Source organism: Manis javanica, chromosome 1 (assembly GCF_040802235.1).
Source record: "Manis javanica isolate MJ-LG chromosome 1, MJ_LKY, whole genome shotgun sequence".
NCBI classification, from domain to species: Eukaryota; Metazoa; Chordata; class Mammalia; order Pholidota; family Manidae; genus Manis; species Manis javanica.
The window spans coordinates 18,650,863-18,669,358 of NC_133156.1; the positions used below are offsets into that span (position 1 = coordinate 18,650,863).

General features: G+C 44.4%; 1 long non-coding RNA gene across 1 annotated transcript in view; it reads right to left on the bottom strand.

The window, feature by feature from the left end:
- Positions 1-1,149: 1,149 nt before the first annotated feature.
- LOC140844441 (uncharacterized) overlaps positions 1,150-18,496 on the bottom strand; it is a 109,071-nt gene continuing 91,724 nt past the window's right edge. The window contains exon 4 of the long non-coding RNA XR_012122828.1: positions 1,150-1,473. This is a non-coding gene — a long non-coding RNA (uncharacterized lncRNA). The remainder of the gene's footprint in view (positions 1,474-18,496) is intronic.

An 18,496-nucleotide genomic window follows, 5' to 3' on the forward strand; every position in this document is an offset into this window, starting at 1 on the left:
GGAAGCCGCAAAGGCCTGTGAATGGGGCCTGATTCCCACACAGGAACCCAGCAAGCAGGGGTGGGTGGCGGACACCCTGACTGAGGCGGCCCCACAGCTCCTTCCTCTGCCACCCCAGGTTCGAGCCCGCAGGACAGAGGCAGGCTGCCTGTGAGTACCTGGGTCTGTCCTGGCCGATAGTGCTGCCTGGAGGGGCGAGGAGCTGTCTGCAGAAAAACTGTGGTCCTGGCCAGTGCCCCCGGGCTGAGGAGGGAACCACTGAGGTCACCCAGAATAGAGACTGAGCCAGTTTTAAGGGAATGCCAGGTGAGAGGCCCGACCTGGAACCTAAAAAGGAGCCCCAGATGTGCTCCATAGACAGAACTAGATATGTTCCTCTGGAGACCCAGAGGCTGAAGCCAGCCAGCAAAGTAAGACGTGCCTTACCCCATTAGGTCTGCCCCTTCCTCCCCCCAGCTCAGGAAACGGGTGCCCCTGAGACGGACTGGCCTGCCGGTGTGCCCTCTGCTCCCAGGCCGACTCAGGTCTCTGCCGGGAAAAGGCGCATGCCTGCGCATTTGTCAGGCATCTCGAGTTATACCTTGGACTGGACAGCCTTTGAAACTGAGACCAGGACTGCGACCCCAAGTCACCCTAAAGATGTGCATTTTAGTAAACAGACACCAGAATCCCCTAGTGTCTTCATCCAGCACCTGAGGAAGAAAACCTCCACTGGATAAAGTATAAAGCGATAGTGGGAGGCCAGGAAAGTTATGCTTGTCTCCAATATGGTTTGGAGACAGCTACCCTGTTACGTCCACACATGCAGAGTCAGACACAGCAGGAAGGATAAGGCGAGGCAGGAGACCAGCTCACCGAGTACCAGTCGGACGTCCAGGAAACTAATTTTAGAAGAGAACGTTCAGAAACTTTCAAATCTCTGTGTGCACCCAGACTCGTCTTAACTTACATGGCTGTCTTTCATCCTAAATGGCCCACAGGCAACTCTGTAGGCAGATGTTTAAGGGGAGCGTCCCTCACCTCGAACCTCTTTCTCTCCAGGGCTTCATACTCAGGTTCTTGCACTAGCTTTTGTTTAATATTTTCAGTAATACACAAACGGGAAAATACATGAAGAGCATTTTCCTGGGCACAAAATGTAGTTGTTATCATTGTTACAAGCTGGCCAAGGGAAGGAAGCCACATCACGCATCCATGCTCGCGGTCAGAGAGCTGCAGGGGGACCTCGGTGAGGGCGCGGCGTTCAGTCACAGCAGCCCACCCTGAGCGGCACTTCAGCACTGGACGTGGACTCTGTCTTCCACTGAGTTAGTGGACACCTGGGGCAAGCAGGTGGCAGGTGGGTCATGGGGTTGAAGAAAGGGTGTTGGCAGGACATGGCACCGGAAGACCTGTCTGAGACTTAGATGCATCCGTTGCAACCTTGAGGATGTGAGTAAACTGTTTACTCTCTTGAAGCTTCTGTTTTCTTTTCTGTAAAATGGGAACTCCAATCAGCTCTGTGTACCTCACCGAAGGGTGCAGAAGTAAATGTGGGTCCAGCGTCCACAGGCTGCGAGAGGACACCCCCCTCATTCCCTCAGCTCCCAGGCGTGTTTCTGGCTGGTGTCTCTCCCTGGGAGTCGCCCTCAGCCGTTCCCAGGTCTTTCTCCCCCAGGCCTGCCTGCAGCTCACTGATCCACACTGAAAATGTCTCCAGGGTCCGACTCTCATCTCTCCATCGTCCCCGCTTCCACCGTGAGCTGAGCCTCCGTTCTCTCCCGTCTACATTCTTGCAATGAAACTTTTTGATTGACCTCCCCCATTCTGCCCTTGACCCCCTACAGCCTGAATGATTTCTTGAAAACATGACTTAAGCCATGTCTTATATTGCTTCCCGCCTCCTTACATAAAAGCCGGAGCCCCTCACAATGGCTGCCAAGCCGCACACAATGTTCCACCGCTGCTCACCCGACCCAGGGGACCTTCTGAACTCGCCTCGAGATCTCCCACTCTCCCTCACATCACCCCCGCCACGCAGCCTGATTCCTCTTGCTCAGACATGCCAGGCACGCTCCCAGCCTGTGACCTTGGTCCCTGCGATTCCGTCTGTGTGGAATGCTCTTCGCCAACATGACGTACCCCCTCACTTCCCTCGAATCTTTCCGCATGTGACTCCAGATCAGTGGGTATCCTCTGGCTACCCTATCTAAAATGGCTAAATCCTGTTCTTTTTTCTCGCTTTATTTTCCTCCTTAACACTTATTTCCATCAACACACTGTAGATTCACTTTTATGTTTATCTCCTCCCAATAGAATATAAGCCCCATCACGGTACGAATTCTGCTTTGTTTTGTTCACTGCTATATCCTCGGCATCTAATACAGTGCTGGACACATAGGAAGTGCTCAATACATATTTACCGGTCAAATGAATAAATTAATAAAGGGTGAGGAGTTTCCCTAACAAACCATAATTAACAATTTTTTCTGTGAGTGAATGTTCAACAGAATTCAGATACTCTTGATCTAGATGTAGGTGAACACATACACAAAGTTAAGAATTTGGACACAGTATAGTGATAGGAAAGGAATATGAGAAAAATCTATAGGGTTAGGCAATGACAGCAATGCATCCTGAGAACAGACATCAACACAGAACTGCTTCATCTCATTTCTGTGAAACAGAAGCAAAGAATGACACATTTAAAGTATGTGAGATCTTTTTCTTCTTCAAAGAAAGTGGTGAGGAAAGTCTGTGAAAATGTCTAAGGGCAGATAGTACCATACAGTCTGTTATTTTTATTTTTCTCTACCCTTTTCCAAAGTACTAGGGTTTCTGAGCACCTAATCGTATCATTTTCCATAATGGACACTAAGCTTGCATGTCCTCGCCAAAAGACAATGTTGGAAACAAATCCTCTGTGTCCTGCAGTTCCCCTGGACTCTCTCTCCCTGCCCCATGTCCGGCTTCTCAGGATCTAGATCAGACTCCTCACCCCACTGACAAAAGGCTTTGCTGGGTCTGTTAACAGAATCATCTCCAGCTTTCGCTATTAGCCAACAATTTTTTGCCCCTCATTCCCTTGTCCTACCAAATGGCTGGAGTTCACATCGTTGGCAGTGGCTGGGAGGGGATGGATCTCCCGGCAACACCGGACAGGAAAACAAATGTAAACCAGAATCTCTTTGGTCTCGGTGGCACTCAGTCTCTCCTGCTTTGCCAAATCTCTCTGTTTGCTCGCCAGTCACTCTTTGAAAAGGGTGAGAGAGGACAATACAGAGAAAGAGTCACACTCACAACTTTCCAGGCATTCTAAGAAATGTGGCCGGCCCTTCAGGAGCCCTATTGAAGCTTTTGCATAAACTCCTGAGATCAATCTCCCTCTTGGCATGAGAGAAAGCAGCAATTCAGACGCTGTGAATAGGAGCACCACTGATTGTCCCCACAGATCATCTCTCAGAACCCACTGAGAGATGAGACTGCAGAGAGAGACTCAATGATTTGAATAATGAGAAACTTCAGGCCTGGGCATTGGAGGGTGTAGTGTGCTAGGGAAAAAGCAAAACATTCTGGTGCTAAAATGGAAGAAGGCAAGACAACGGGAAAGCATATTCAGTTGCCACCAAACAGGTACAGCCATGCAGTGTGGTCATTTTGCAGTCCTGGGAAGCCTTTTAGAGACTGTTTACTAGGAGAGCAAAGGGTGTGTATAAAACACTCACAGCAGGAGCAGAAGTTTTCAGGTTGGGGTCCTTCTCTACATTTTCTGAGAGCTTACAAAGGGTCTAGTCATTCTAAAGTTGGCAGATCTTCAATGGGAAAGCAACCCTGTCCCTCCTCCAGTCTCTGGGCATACAGATTACTTGGGTGCTATTTATGTTTTGATTGGCAAGTGTACACTGTCTAGACAAATAGAGAAACATATCTTGCAATGATGCTTCAAAGGAGCAGCTGTCTGGAAAGATGAATCAATGCCAGGATAGTTTAAGAACTAACCCAAACCCCAGGGACCACGGTAAACATTGACACGGAGGCAGGCACTTGGAAGGAGAGAGTTAATCTAGGAGTGCACAGATCACTAGAGATAGACAAGGTGGTACGTATTTCTTCGTATGTATTTTTCATTAAGAGATTATTCAACCCAGAATTATCTTTAAGGAATTATCTTGATTTCTATTATTTGTGTCTGTCATATTGTTTACAAAAATTAAGAAGAGCAAAAAAATAGGAGGAGAAACAATCACTTTACTTTCCCACCTTCTTAAATTCTTTAGCTTGGCAGTCAATGCCCCTAATGATTTTGCACTGTGCGCTTTCCTCCTCCACCCACTGCCACCCACCATCGTACAGACATTCTACCCGCTGAAATCTGGGTGCCCAGCATTCCTTAAACTTGCATAAAGCTTTGCTTATTCCCTTCCTCTGCTTTCTCACAACCCCACTGATCATTATTCAAATCCCAGTGCGACTGACATCTTCTTTCGAAAAGTCCTCTCAAATGTCTTCCTAAGCAGAATTTATTTCTGAACGTGTGGTCCTCTCGTATATTATCATAGCCCTCCTCCAGCATTCGCCGCGCTATGTAAGTGTACATTGTTTACGGGCTTTCTCTTCTATGCTGCTATGAAGTTTACCTGTGAGATGGTCCGCAAGCTCACTCATATACCCTTGGTCTCTCATTAAACGTTCGATGAAAGATCATGTCAAACAAAAAAGTCAGAATCTCTCTCTTTGCTCTCTCCTTTTTTCACTCTTTGTTTTACAGAAGAGAAAACTACAGCCCAGAGAGATTCAGAGTCCTGCCTTAGATAACATTCTCAGAGCTGAAAACAAAGAATTAAATGTAAAGACCCTTGTTGTGTCCATGAATATGTCTAATGTGAGGGCAACTATAGTGTATTTTTAATCACAGACAAGAATCAGGTATGGAGTGAGGAGGGACAACAGGTGGTATCAAGAATAAAGAAGCGGTGTCATCTGTTAAAATTCTGAAACTGTAGGTTAAACTCCAGGGAAAGCACCTCTATGCTTTGCAAAATGTATGGGACTCTAGCAAGGAGGATAGTCCTTCTAGATTTTCTTGCTCCAAGCTCTTCACACACACCCAAAGCTACAGACACTACAGACTCAAGAGTTGGCTGTGTTTGAATGGTACTGACGGCATCAGACGGAAGTCATGGAGTCAGTTTTCAGGAGCTGGGAGCGTCAAACTCAATGGTGGTTCCTGGGAGTGGGAGGTGGAGGTGGGGATTTTGACTTTCCTGTATTTCTGCATTCTAACCCATCAAGTCCATGGAATAACGGACATGCCATCATTAGCAAAGGGAAATCTTCATGTGAGAGAAAAGGAATTTTCTGATGTTAATGATTTGTGTAATTTCAGTGAGTGGGCGCCTCTTGGAGGAGTCTAATAACACTACGCTTATGTCTCTAATTGAATTAGCAAAATCAAAGACCAAGGCAGATGATCCCCCCTTGGGCACCATTCCCTCCACCTCCCAGGGCCTCAGACATTGCAGGGACGGGTGGGCAAGGAATTTTACTTTGGACTGGAAAGCATCCCTTGGTGAGTGACTTTCCAGAAGAGAAAGAATAATTTGATCATGATAACATCCACACCCGCATCAGTGTGTTGATAATGGACACAAGCCCTCCTGAAGCATGTGGCCGTGACCGCTGGGTCAATTCACAGAGCGGTCAAGATTCTCCAAGAGTGCTGTGGGGCAGGACGCTAATAGCATGCACAGGATAGAGGGTCAAAACGATGGTGGTTTAAGCAAGGGCGATGGCAGGAGGGGACGTGGAGCCTTGCTCTGCACAAGACAGGAAGGCTCAGTTTAGCTAAAGTGGCATATTTATTCCCTAATCATTATCGTCATCATCACCCTACACTAAGTGGTCATTATCAGGAGTCACAGCGTCAGGGCCACTTCACCACACGCACTCACACACACACTCACACACACACACACACACACACACACACACACACTCACACACAAATGGATTTAAACAATCTCCGACTCTGCTGTGCCTCAGCTCCTATTTATTTTTGAGGAGGTGAATTTGGAAGCAGTGGAAATACACATATTTAGTCCTGGCCAAGGAAAAAGGGATCACAACCGGAGTGAAAGGGTACACACAAGGAAAATGATCTACGCACACCAGAAAAGGGGGCTCTCAAAAGGAGGGGTCTCCTTTACCACATATAAAGTCCTAGGACCATCCACTCACTTTCACTTGAGCTTTTACAGATTCTGGATTCTGTTCCCTTTTCATTTTGCATCATTTACTGGAATGTCTCAGCCATTTCTACGACATCTTTACACTGACGATATCCTAATTACGGAGGCTTACGCTCATAATTCTAACGGCCTACCAGTATTGGATATTGGTATTCTCCAGACCCCTCAAATTCAGTACATGAAAAAGCAGATGGTCAAAATTGATAGTTCTGATCGAGAGAAAATTCCTTTTCTCTCAGATGAAGATTCCCCTTTGCCAATGATTGGGTGTCAATCATTCCATGGACTTAATGGGTTATGTAATTGTGTCCAATGACAAAAAATGTAGGGCGGTGTTTCTCAAACTTGCCGTGCCCACAAGCTACTACACTGGCACATATGGACCAATAATTTTTTCAGTTTGCAGTGATCCATCCCAAATTTAAGCAAAAATAAAACAATTCAAATAAATATTAAAAATATTCTTATATCAGGAAGAAGGATGATCTTGTTTCAAATTGTAACAGATTATTAAAAAGGAGTTTGCTGTTTCAGCTGAGGCCTCAAGACAATAGTTACCAGGATTCTTGCACTCCAAATGGAGGTGCTAAACTATTTATATGTTTATGAAGGCCAAGAAGGAGATCTGAGATTGAAAAGAAAATTTCTTTGGAAAATGATGTTGGAATGGCACTTCCTTTCTCTACCCTTAGAGGAAATGGAGAGATGTTCCACCTATCTCACCTCAAAGATAAACAAAAAAAGTCCAAGGAGATAATTTCTGGAGCTTGATGTGTGACTTAGAATTTGTGGGACAAGTTAACCTTGTGTCTGACTCACAGAAAAATACAAAGGAAGAAAGATAAGTGAAGTCAAGTGACAATTATGATGGATGAAATGAATACATGTCCAGTGAACAAGAATTTCAATGTTTTTAAAAATATTCCCAGGAGGACAAGAAATAAAATAACTGAAAAACAACAGGAAAAGTAAAACATTAAAGCATTCAAATAGGCAAGAAGATCAAATGACCAACAATCCATAGGAGTTAAAAACAAAACAAAACAAAACAAAACACTGTTAGGTGACCAGAAATTAGACCAAGTTACCCAACATGGATTTTAGAATATCAGTGATTCTTATTAAAGTAAAAAGCTGATAAGATGGTGAGTTTCACCGGATAACATAACCTATAAAAAGAATAAAATGGGCATTATGGAAATGAAAAATATAATTACTTAAATTTAAAATTGAGGATGCGTTAATAGATTAAACATGGTACAAGGAAGAATTAGTGAACTAAAATGGATCAGTAGAAAATATCGCGACTGACATCACAAAGATAAATAAAGAAGGGCAGAAGAAAAAAGATCAGAAGGAAAAGATGAGACACTGTGAGAAAAATATCTGACAAGTATGAGTTTCAGGAGGAGAGGGGAGAGGTGATGGGTCAGAAGCAATAGGTAAAGACAGAACTCACTGTGAATTTTGTATAACTGACAAATGACATAAAATGGTTGAGGCATAAAGATTCTAGAGGCTCAACCAATGTCAGGCAATATAAATACAAAGAAACCCACACCTACGTACATCGCAGTACAGCTGCTGAGAACTCAAGTTCATGAGACGAGGCTCATCACCTTCAGAGAGCAGAGCACTACTTTCAATTCAAACTACGCATTGTCCAGAAGACAGTGAAATGACATTTTTAAAGTGCTGAAAAAGAATCTTTCAACCTAGAATCCTACAGCTAGAGAAAATGGACTTCAAAAATGAGAGTGTAAAAAAATTCGCATTGCTCCTACGTCATGCCATCCATAAAAATCAGTCAAGTGGATGGCAAATTTCATGGAAATTTAAAAAAGAAGGGAAGAAGGGAAGGAAGAAAAGAGGAAAGAAAGCTAACTTCTAGAAATGAATTTATGAGAATATTTTCATAGGATTAAGGGTGGGCATATTTTCTTACACAGGACACAAAAGTCACTAGCTGTAACGAAAAGACTGAAAAATTAGATTTAATAAAATTGGGAACTTTTGTTCATCAAAAAACACCATTAAGAGAATAAGACAAGACCCAGACAAGGAGAAGATATTTGCAATCCGTGTGTGTGGCAAAGGGTTCATATCTATAAAGAACTCTTACGAAACAGTGAGAAAAAGCCCAAGAGCCCAACTTTTAAATAAGGCTCAGGAGACTAGTTCAAGTATTTCACAAAAGATGATATCCAAGTGGTCAGTAAGCACTTGAAAATGTAGTCAACATCACTTGTGATCAGGGAAATTGTAATTGGAACAATAAGATATGAGCACCAGAATGGCAAAAATGACAAAGAGAGAAAATATCAAGTGTCGCAATAAGGAACAACTAGAATCTTCACTGGTATATTTAAACAGTACATTTTATAATGAAGTTGGAAAACTGGGGGGATCTCTAATGCTCAACAAACACGTACTCTATTTCCCAGAAATTCTACTTTTAGGAGTGAAATCAACAGAAATGCACACCAAAAGCCAGGTAAGGAATGCTTATAGCAGCATTACTTTATAACAACCAAAACACAGAAAAGTCTGAATGTCCAAACTTCATTCACGCTGCTATTACAGACGGTTGTTGATGTGTTTGTTCCTGTCGCATCCCATTCCCATCCCCGTTGATCTCCAGTAAGTTAGGGACTTAATTCAAAACAAAGAGCTCTAGGACAAATTTATCAAAAGAGGTCTAAGTTGTCTAAATGAACTTATTACTTTGAATCTCAAGTTCAAATTTAAAAGTCCCTCAAAACACACATGTTCTCACTGACCAGCTGTTGAGTTTATGGTAATCTAATAGTGGGAATATTCTGGTGACACTGAAAGAGAAGCAGGGTTCTACATCACAAAAGAATTGATATGTATCCATGAACAGTTTACCCAGGAAATTTGGCCTTCCAGTGATAATTGCACAGTAGATAGCAGATATATTTACCAAGCATTTCTGCAATGAGCTTATAAATTATAGGAGATATGTTGTCAATCACCCAGTTCATCATAACAGACACAAGTCAATGAATATAGAAAAAAATGAACAATTAAATCACAGTATGTAAAGAAGTGGGGTTTTTTCCTTTATTTAGAAATATAATGCACCTGATAGTCTTTTGAAATAAGGTTTAATGCATTGATACATTATTAAGTACTGACAGGATGTTTAAAAATACTACTGAATAGCATTTCTCAAATAAAAGCTTCTCTTCCCACTTTACCTTTGCTCAACACCTGGCGGATGCAGAGCCTACAAAAAGGGTGGTTTTCACACCTCCTCTCTGCCTGCACAGTGCACTCAGAAGCATAGAAAGGGTCCCAAGTCACAAGGAATGCTAAAGCCCACAGTGGCTGACTGTGGAACTCAGACAAGTGCCTCCTATGTCCCCTGAAATTCTCAAAAGCATTTTTCAGCAATCACTCAAAAGGTAGTTCCTAATTCTCGCCAACCAGGAGGTGGGGTAAGTTGAGCATGTCTTTCATCAGTCCTCAAGGGCAAGGACCTTACTGCGAGCTTATCGGTGAGCCAGATGTGCACGTACAGGCTTCGCATTCACAGAAACGGTAAAGTCTCAACAGAGGGTAAAACCAGAGTTCAGGCACAGGGGAACCGAGGCCTTGGTGAGACCCCAGTGAATGCCACCCTGTTCAAACTTCCCTTCCTGTTTCCAGTTAGGGAACCTTGGGCAAGGAAGTTGACCTTCTGAAATGCCAGGGTTTCTCATGTGCCGAAAGGGGACAGAAATACTTGCCTCAAGAGGCTTTTGTGGAAATGAAATGAGGGCACTGCAAGGACGTACTTCACCTGGGAGGCCCTGGTACCCAGTAAAAGCTGAAGGACTATCAGGCTTACTGTCCTTATTTCTGTTCTGTTGTTGCAGGAAGGATTGGAATTCCTCACTTATCTCAGACACCTAAAGCTAATTTCTACACGAAAGCACAACAGCATTATCTGATCTCACTTGGGAAAGAAGTAGCCCTCCTTTCCTTCTACAGCTTCTGTGCTGGCGGATCAGCCCACTGTGAATTTGTTCTGGCCCTCTTGCTGCAAAATCCATGGGCTCAGAAATACCTTTTGAATTAAAACAACGACAATAAGAACAACAATTAACATGTGCCAAGGGCTTATAGGGGGCCAGGCGCCCACTGAAGGGCTTTACATGTCATCTCACAAGCACCCCATGATGAAGATACTTTTGTTACCCTGACATGACAAATCCATTAAAAGAATTCCACTTTGTTTATTCTCTCTACTGCAGAGACCAGGATCTACTGTTTGGCCTGCAAGAACACAAATCCCTCTTATATTGCTCTGATTACGGTGTACACAAGAGGGTGCCCAATGGTGACTCTGGGGGGTCAGCAAAGGCTTCAAAAGGCAGGAACGTGTGGACCTGGGCTTAAAGGATGAGGAAAGACTCGCCAGGCAGAGCAAAAGCACAAAATGTCAGAGCAGCATAAGGTGGCAGGGGCCTTCTGGGAACCGGAAACACTGCAGGGGCTGGACTGAGGGACTGACACGAGGTAGGAAGGCAGGCTCAGAGGTAGAGAGTCAGCCAGGGCCGCGGCGTGAATGCCCAGCATGCCCAATTGCAATATTTGCACTTCATGGTGCAGGGATGGTGCCAATGGGGAGCCTTGAAAGGAGTTTAGGTGCGTTTTGCATGATCCTTTCCCACACATTGCCTCTTACAAAGACCTCTGGGAGGTGGCATGGTGGCGTGGTGGCATGTACTACTGGGCACCAAGTCAGGACCCCCAAAAGACAGATTGCCTGAAGGATAAGAGGGACGTGTGAGAATTCAGCGGCAGCTGGGAAAGAGGCAGGGATTCTGCACGGAGGAGAGAGAGGGGGCAGGGCTTGGTGGCTGACCGCCTGTGGTCGGTGGCGAGGCCGGGAGAGGACAGTGCGATTCCCAGACTCAGTGACTGCATGGATGGATGACAGCACACAAAAGAGCACAGGACCGGAAATGAGATATTTTTTCTTTTTGGTAAATGAGGAAGAGAATGACTTTGGTATCGTGCATGTTGAGAGAGGAGTGATAATATCTTGCCAAATTCCTAATCACCAGGTTGGCAAATATTTAAAGATAAAAAAATATAATCACAAGTGACCGTAGGAGAGTGCGCAGAATGTTCATGGCTGGCACCTTGCCTTGGGTCAGACAGCCTCAGGTTTGAGTCCTGCTGCTGTCACCTACCAGCCACACAGGGCTGCGCAGAAGTGTGGGTTAAAATGCTAAATGTCTACACATTTTGACTATGAAATCTTGCCTCTGGGAATTTACCAGAAGGAAGTAAACAGAAGGGCTCAGGATGTGTTAACCAAGCAGCTTCCTGTAGCACTGTATACAGTAACAGAAAGTGGAATTCAGCGGTTTCAAAAATAAGAGAAGCCAGGGCACAGCTACAAAGTGGAATACAACACAGCCAGTAAGACGGCGCAGGGTTGTGTCTGTTTGCATGGAAAAACACCCACTTTTCTGAGGAACAGGCAGGTCACATGTGCCCCTGCCCAGATCAGTCCTGTCTCATCCACTGTCCCCACTGACCACTCTCTCCAAATGATGCTTCCTTGGCAAGCCTTCTCTGGCCCCACCTCCCACCACACCCAGCTTATATCCTTATTACTCATCATCTTCTCAGTCAGCACAAGCATCCACTTTCCCATCTGTTGAATAAAAACCTTGTGGTGACTGTGCAGACATTTTAATGAGATAGTCTGTGCTAAATGAAAAAATTCATATTAAATGAGATAATATGCAAATACATAAAAATGCCTGGTACAAAATAAGTACTTAATAATTGCCAGCTACATTTATTATTACTCTCTCTTCCTAACAACTCTGTGCTAGGCATTTGTTTTTTTAACCCACCTACCATCACTTTGAGATCTCTCAGACATCCCTCTCTCAAAAGTAGGCAAATAGTTGTGGTGGAAGATGATGAAATATATACCATTATTTAGGAAAGAGAGGTTATTTCTTAATGAAATACAGAAATAGGTTATGAAATCCCTTTCCACGATGAAGATATTATTTATCATACATACATATATATAATAAACATGTTAGTTGTTCATTAAAAATAAAATCAGTAGTGGAGTTTTCTCCTGCTTTAACATTTATGTTTGTCAATTCTTAACAAAGGATTTGGATAACATTAACTTGTGCTTTGAAATCAATCTTTAAACTACTGACTGTCCATAAAGGAAGAAATTCAAACAAATGTTCAGCAAGGTTGAACAATACGTCCCCATTCCCATACTTGATACAATTTTTATGGGGTCGCTGAGGGCTACACTAGTGAATACGTACATGGCTTCTGAAACAAATCCACATGGAACTGTCCCCTGTAATCTGCTATTTATGCAAGTTAAATATGTTAAGATTAAGGAACCAAAAAAATTCGAAAAATTCAAATATAATTGAAATAAAAACACATGCATGCACATTTATAAGTGCACAATGCTCCCACACACATAAACCAGGCCATCAAAAAAAATCTGACCAAATGCACAGGGTCCACCCCATGCTCTCACACACAGTGAACACAGCCAGCTCCTCAGACGACAAGAAGCTGAAACACTGCATTTGAAAGCAACATTTGGGAATCTGCATTTTTCAAACCAGTTACTAAAAATAGAATCCTTTCAGACATTCCTCCCTTCTGCCTACCTCTCAGTAGCCTTAGCGCCAGTTGTCTTCGGCTTCCAAGGGATGGGAGTCAGAGCTATGCCACAGCACAGGAGTCTATCAGCTAACCATTTACGGGGGGTGGCTGGCGTGGGGGAGGGGCAGGCGTGGAGCTCATTTTTTAGCAAGGATACAATCTTACCATGATAATTTTAATAAGAACATCCCTCTTTCTCATACTTGGGGGAAACTAGCTTTTCTATCTTAATTATGCTTCATATACATGTCCTCATATTATTTATTAAATATATTTTTTAGAATACCCACGTTTTCAGCATTTCTACATCACGTCTTTTTCACATAGAGAAGGTCTTGTCATTTTCAGCACAGAAAAGGAAAATGAAGTGGACTCCTGAAAGATGTTGGCCCAGAAAACAAGAAATGCTAGCAAGTCCAAAAATGAAGAGTAAAACAATAAAGTGATTCTGATCAACGTCCAAGAATCACACACACAAGCCTCATGTTCAGAGAAAGCAAATGTGGGGCTACCTGATATTCTACAGCAAAAAACAAAAGAGATCTGCCCTGTGATATTTATCACTCCTTCAAAAATTTTCTTCATTTTTCTTTTCTCAGGTCTTCGTTACATACAGACCAGAATTTTGAATAATTCAGACACATTCTTTTTCCTATATGTTTCTCTCTTATCTGTGACTCTCATATTTTTTGTGTATCTCTATTATCATGAGACGAAGGCCTAATTGTTCTCCCATAAAAAAAAATGACATGTTAATGAGAGTATGCTAAATATAAAAGTATGCGTCGGAAAAAATGTGCTTTTCGTGGAATTTGTGGAGTCGGAAGGGCAGGCCCTGTTAAGTCCAGAGGAGGAATTCTGGTTCTGGTCTGGGTTTAGGAGAGAGAAACATTTACAATTCCTTGGAAGCCATCAGCAGCCACTGTGCATGGCCAGAGGATGGCCACCTGCTCAGGCTGCAGCTGAAAATGCACCCTCTTGGCAGCATTTCTGCCACACTGTGACCATGGGACAGTCTGCACCCTTAATAGCGTGAAATCTGGGGAAGAATTGGCAGCCGAGTGGGTATCTAAGAAAGCCCATACTAATTTGAGAACAGGTTTTGTTAATAAACCAGAACATAAAGGTTTATCTTCCCCTTCCAAAATAAAAAATAACTGCAGTGGCAATAAAATGCCTTTGGTTAAACTCTGCTTGCATTGAAGTATTGCCCACAGCACCATATCTTTTATGCTGGTGGATAGCTATGCTTCAACCAACCCCTCAAGATCTTAAGCAACACACATTTAACAGTATGACACGTTAAAGGGAGTGGAAATTTCTTTTCTTCACACCAGATGGGAATAAGAAACGTGAGTGTGGTTCCCAATGAGACGCTATCTATAAATCCAGCATTTTTTCGTCCCGTTTCTGACTACAAAATTAGCAGATTCATCAGTTACACCTCCACCCATAAAATACACCTGCTGAGGAACGGGGTGGCTGAGGGAAGACTGATGCTGAGAATACACACGGAGGGGTGAAGTCAGCCCACAGCGAGCGTCATGGGGCTAGCAGAAGCGGCGACCCTAGGAGCCGGCTGCATTTGGGTGTCACTGTAAGATGCCAGGAGCATGCCAGGAGGTCCTGGGAACAGAGAAGGCATTGGAACCCGCCTGTTACCAGCTCCACAACACACAGGCCTTCCGGGGATCTGATTTCATATTTGTCTACATGCAAAGATATTCCCACATAATATTAAGGTGCTGTTCAAAATGGACTTGGAAATGTTTTCCTCTTATTAGGATGCTATTTTCGTAAGGGAAATAAGCAGTTTTTCACCTATTTCTTCTCTCTCTTCTTTTTCCCAGGTTCCAGTTCTAACCCACATCCACAATCTCTGTCCTCATGATGGTAACAATGACAAGTGATATTTGTCATGTGTTGACACTTTGAAGAGCGCCTCCAGCTTCATGACCTCACGTGCTCCACAGTACCCCAGGCAAGCTGGAGCAGAAATGGCTTAACGGCTTGGCCAGGAGCGGGGATGGAAAGGCAATATTCGGAATGGTTCCCCAGTGCTGCAGTGTTTTTCTCTCCATCTTATGCTACATTTGCCTTCCCAATGTTCCAGTGATATTAGCGAAGTAGGTAAAATGAGTGTCCAAGATTTTCTGGTTTTTGTATTCTTTGCCTTTTTTTCTTTTTGACAGAATACTTGAGGAACTTAAGAAAAATTAAAAAGACAGCTCCTTAGCCATGTCGTCTATTTGAGTTATATTAGGTGGGCATTGGGGCTACTTCAAGCATGGAACGTTTATTCTGATTTAACTGGTTTGGAAACATGAACAAATTAATTAATAACTACTTCAAAACCTAGAAGCTTAAGAAAACAATAAGCATTTATTAAACCTGGACAATTTCTCTGGATCAGGAATTTGGGACCCACTTAGCTGGGCCATTTGAATCGCATTAGTCACTTGATGAAACTGTAGTGAGATACCAGCCTGAACTACAGTTACCTAAGGATGACGGGAGCAGCTTCCTGGTTGGCCCACTCACAGGACCGGCGAGCTGGCGCTGGCTCTGTATTGGCAGGAGGCCTCAGTTGCTCTCCATGTGAGACTCTCCCAGGGCTGCTCAGGTGTCCTCATAAGCAGAGTGAATAACCCACACAAGCAGGTAGAAGCTACAAGGTCGTTTATGATCCAGCCTCCAAAACCATACACCACCAGCTCTGCTGGGTCCTATTTGTCGCACAGGCCAGCCTGGACTGCGCACGCAGTGAGGTGTGCAGGAATCAGTGGATCCGTCTCAGAGGCTGGATGATTACTGTGGACTTCCCTGAATGAGCCACTGGACTTTGTATGGCTCCGGAGAAGCCCACATGCCCTGGGGCTTGCACATCCTGGCAGACAGCTGGCATCGTGTTGGGACACAGTCTCTTTCAACGTACCTTCATGATTCTTTCCTCCTGGCGGCTGTCCCTGCAACACAAGGCCCCGGTGGGAACCACCTCGGACCTCCATGTGCCTGACTCCCTGACCACAGTCTGCTGGTTCGGAAGCAGGCGACTGATCCGAGAGCGGGGGTGGGGGGGGGGGGGAAGGCATGGAAAATACCACCCCCCACACTGCGATGGATTATTCCGAGTGGGACATGTCACTCGAACTAGATCTTTATAATCACCCCCTAAGACTCTGAACTGGAGACAGAAACAAACTTGTGGGCAGTCTCCCTTCCTCCGATGGTTGAGTATAAAATAAAGAACTTCTTCACGGGGAGGAGCTGGTCAGCAATGAGCAGAGCACGGGTCGGTGAGCAAGACGGCATGCCGAGCCCCTGCCCCAGGTGGGCCCGTCCCCTCCTAAAGGTCAGTCGGCCCCTCTGCCGCCCTTTGCGGTCTGTGAACCAATAAATTCCCCGTTATGTACAAACTAAAAAACTTGCAAAATGGTTCATACTACTACTCAGTTGAAGAAGCAAACATAAATTTTGTCTGATCCCAGTGGGGAGAAAATGTGCTTGACTTGCTCTAATTTGGGAAAATTGCCCAACCTCTCCTGTAGCTGCAAGCGTCCCCCCTAATGAGCCACCAGGTGCTCTTTCCACCTGATCGCTGCTCACCTGGACGCCAGTCACAGCTGAAGCCCCTGGACTGCGTACGTCATGACTTAGCCTCCCTTGCTGCGTTGCAGTGGGAACGCACTGAGCTCTGCCACATTCTCCCTGGCAGCTCCTGGGCCAGGGGGGTCTCCCTGCAGCCCCTGCCAGCACCCCCCAGGGTGAAAACAGAAAACTGTCCCCCTCAGCACCGCCCCCCCTTACCTAACTGTTCTGCCCTTTTAAGGCACATGCCCAACTTGGTCTCTTCTCTCCTTTCCACTACTGACCAGCGGGAAGAAGCGGTTTCTCTATCCCTCTTCAACCTGAGGCTTTCCTTACATAAAACTCTCAGATCTCTTCCCCAAGGCTGATTTCAAACCCATTAGGTTATGAAAATGGTGAGGAGTCATCTTCCTGCCCTCCAGGGACAATAACGGGAGGCCTTAAGGGAGCAAGGACTTGGAAGACCATTTAAATAGACACCCTCACTCTTCAAAAATTTAAACAGATACACTCACTATTTAAAAAAAGAAAACCTCTTTAAGCAAATCTGAGTTTCACAACAGAAGCCCAGGGTCCTAACTAATGTCAGCTGGTAGTGGTAAAAGGCCAAGGGACATTCATTCAGCCTCTCAACAATTAGTCAACAATTTATTGGGCATTTACTGAATCCAGGAACTCTGAGTATGACTTATCTCCCATTGTTGAGTTGCTCATGATCCACAAAGAAAAAAAAGAATATTCGTGCAAATGGTATAAATGAGAAAGAAAGTACAATGAATTGATATGTTTCCTAAGAGAAGGATGATTCAAAGCCCCCTCCCTGCCAGACAAGCAGGTGACTGATTCTGTCAGGGGAACCGAGGTCTCCTTCACTGTGCTGAGAAGAGGGCCGGGCCCTGCAGCCTGCCGAGCTATTCTTTCTCTGGTTGCTGAAACAATTCATTAAATCGAAATCTTTGAACAAGCTGCCTCATAAGCAGTGCCCAGAAAGGAGTTTGACTAAATAAACTTGCAATTGGAAAGTGTGGGCTGGAAAAATTACTTCTATCCAATACGAATAAAAATTAGCATGTAGAATTCAGTGCATTTTATTCTGCCCCTTACAAAACCTAAGGTGATTCCCTCTCCCAAATAATAACCACACGTTCATGCCATGACTCAAATTCCTTCTTAGAAATTGGCTGCCAGTTCAGCTACACTGGGGGGATTCTGAATGCTAAGGAGGGGCCTGGATTCTCCCTCTGGGCTGGAAGACAGTCCACTCTGGGGGCTGAAGGACAGCCATTAGCGTGAGCACGGAAAAACAACGAGCTGGCTTTTCTCTTCTGACTGCGTTTCCCGACACAGGCTGGCCAGACCCAGCAAATGTCTCAGTCACATCTTGTTACCAGATAAGCCCAGGTCAGCAGGCACGCTTAGGACACACTGATGACCAGAGGGAAATCTGTAAAGCTGGGCCCGGTTCTGTCCAATTGCCCAAGTCTCAAATTCCTTCAGTATCAAATGTTTAGGGACAGCTAATAATATTGCTTTACCAATAACTTTATATTGCTAGAGTGATTTAAAACCTTTCCAAAGGGATTGCTTTAGTTTCTAGGTCTTCTATAACAAACTGACATAGACTGAGGGACATGAGCGACAGAAATTAATTTTCCCGCAGTCCTAGAGGCTGGAAGTCCAAGATCAAGGAGTCACAGGGCTGCTTTCCTCAAAGGCCTCTCTCCTCTGCTCATGGATGGCCACCTTCCTCAGATGTCTTCCTAGGCTCATCTGCACGTCCCTTTGTGTGTACCTCTGGCTTAATCTCCCCTTCTTATAAGGAAACAGTCATATTGGATTAGGGCTCACTCATATGACCTCATTTTACCTTAATTACCTTTTTAAAGACCCTGTCCCAAGTACACTCATATTCTGAGGTACTGGCAGTTGGAACGTCAACATACAAATTTGGGAAGGAGGGGACACAGTTCAGCCTACGATAGGCATGATTTCATTTTATAGGCCAG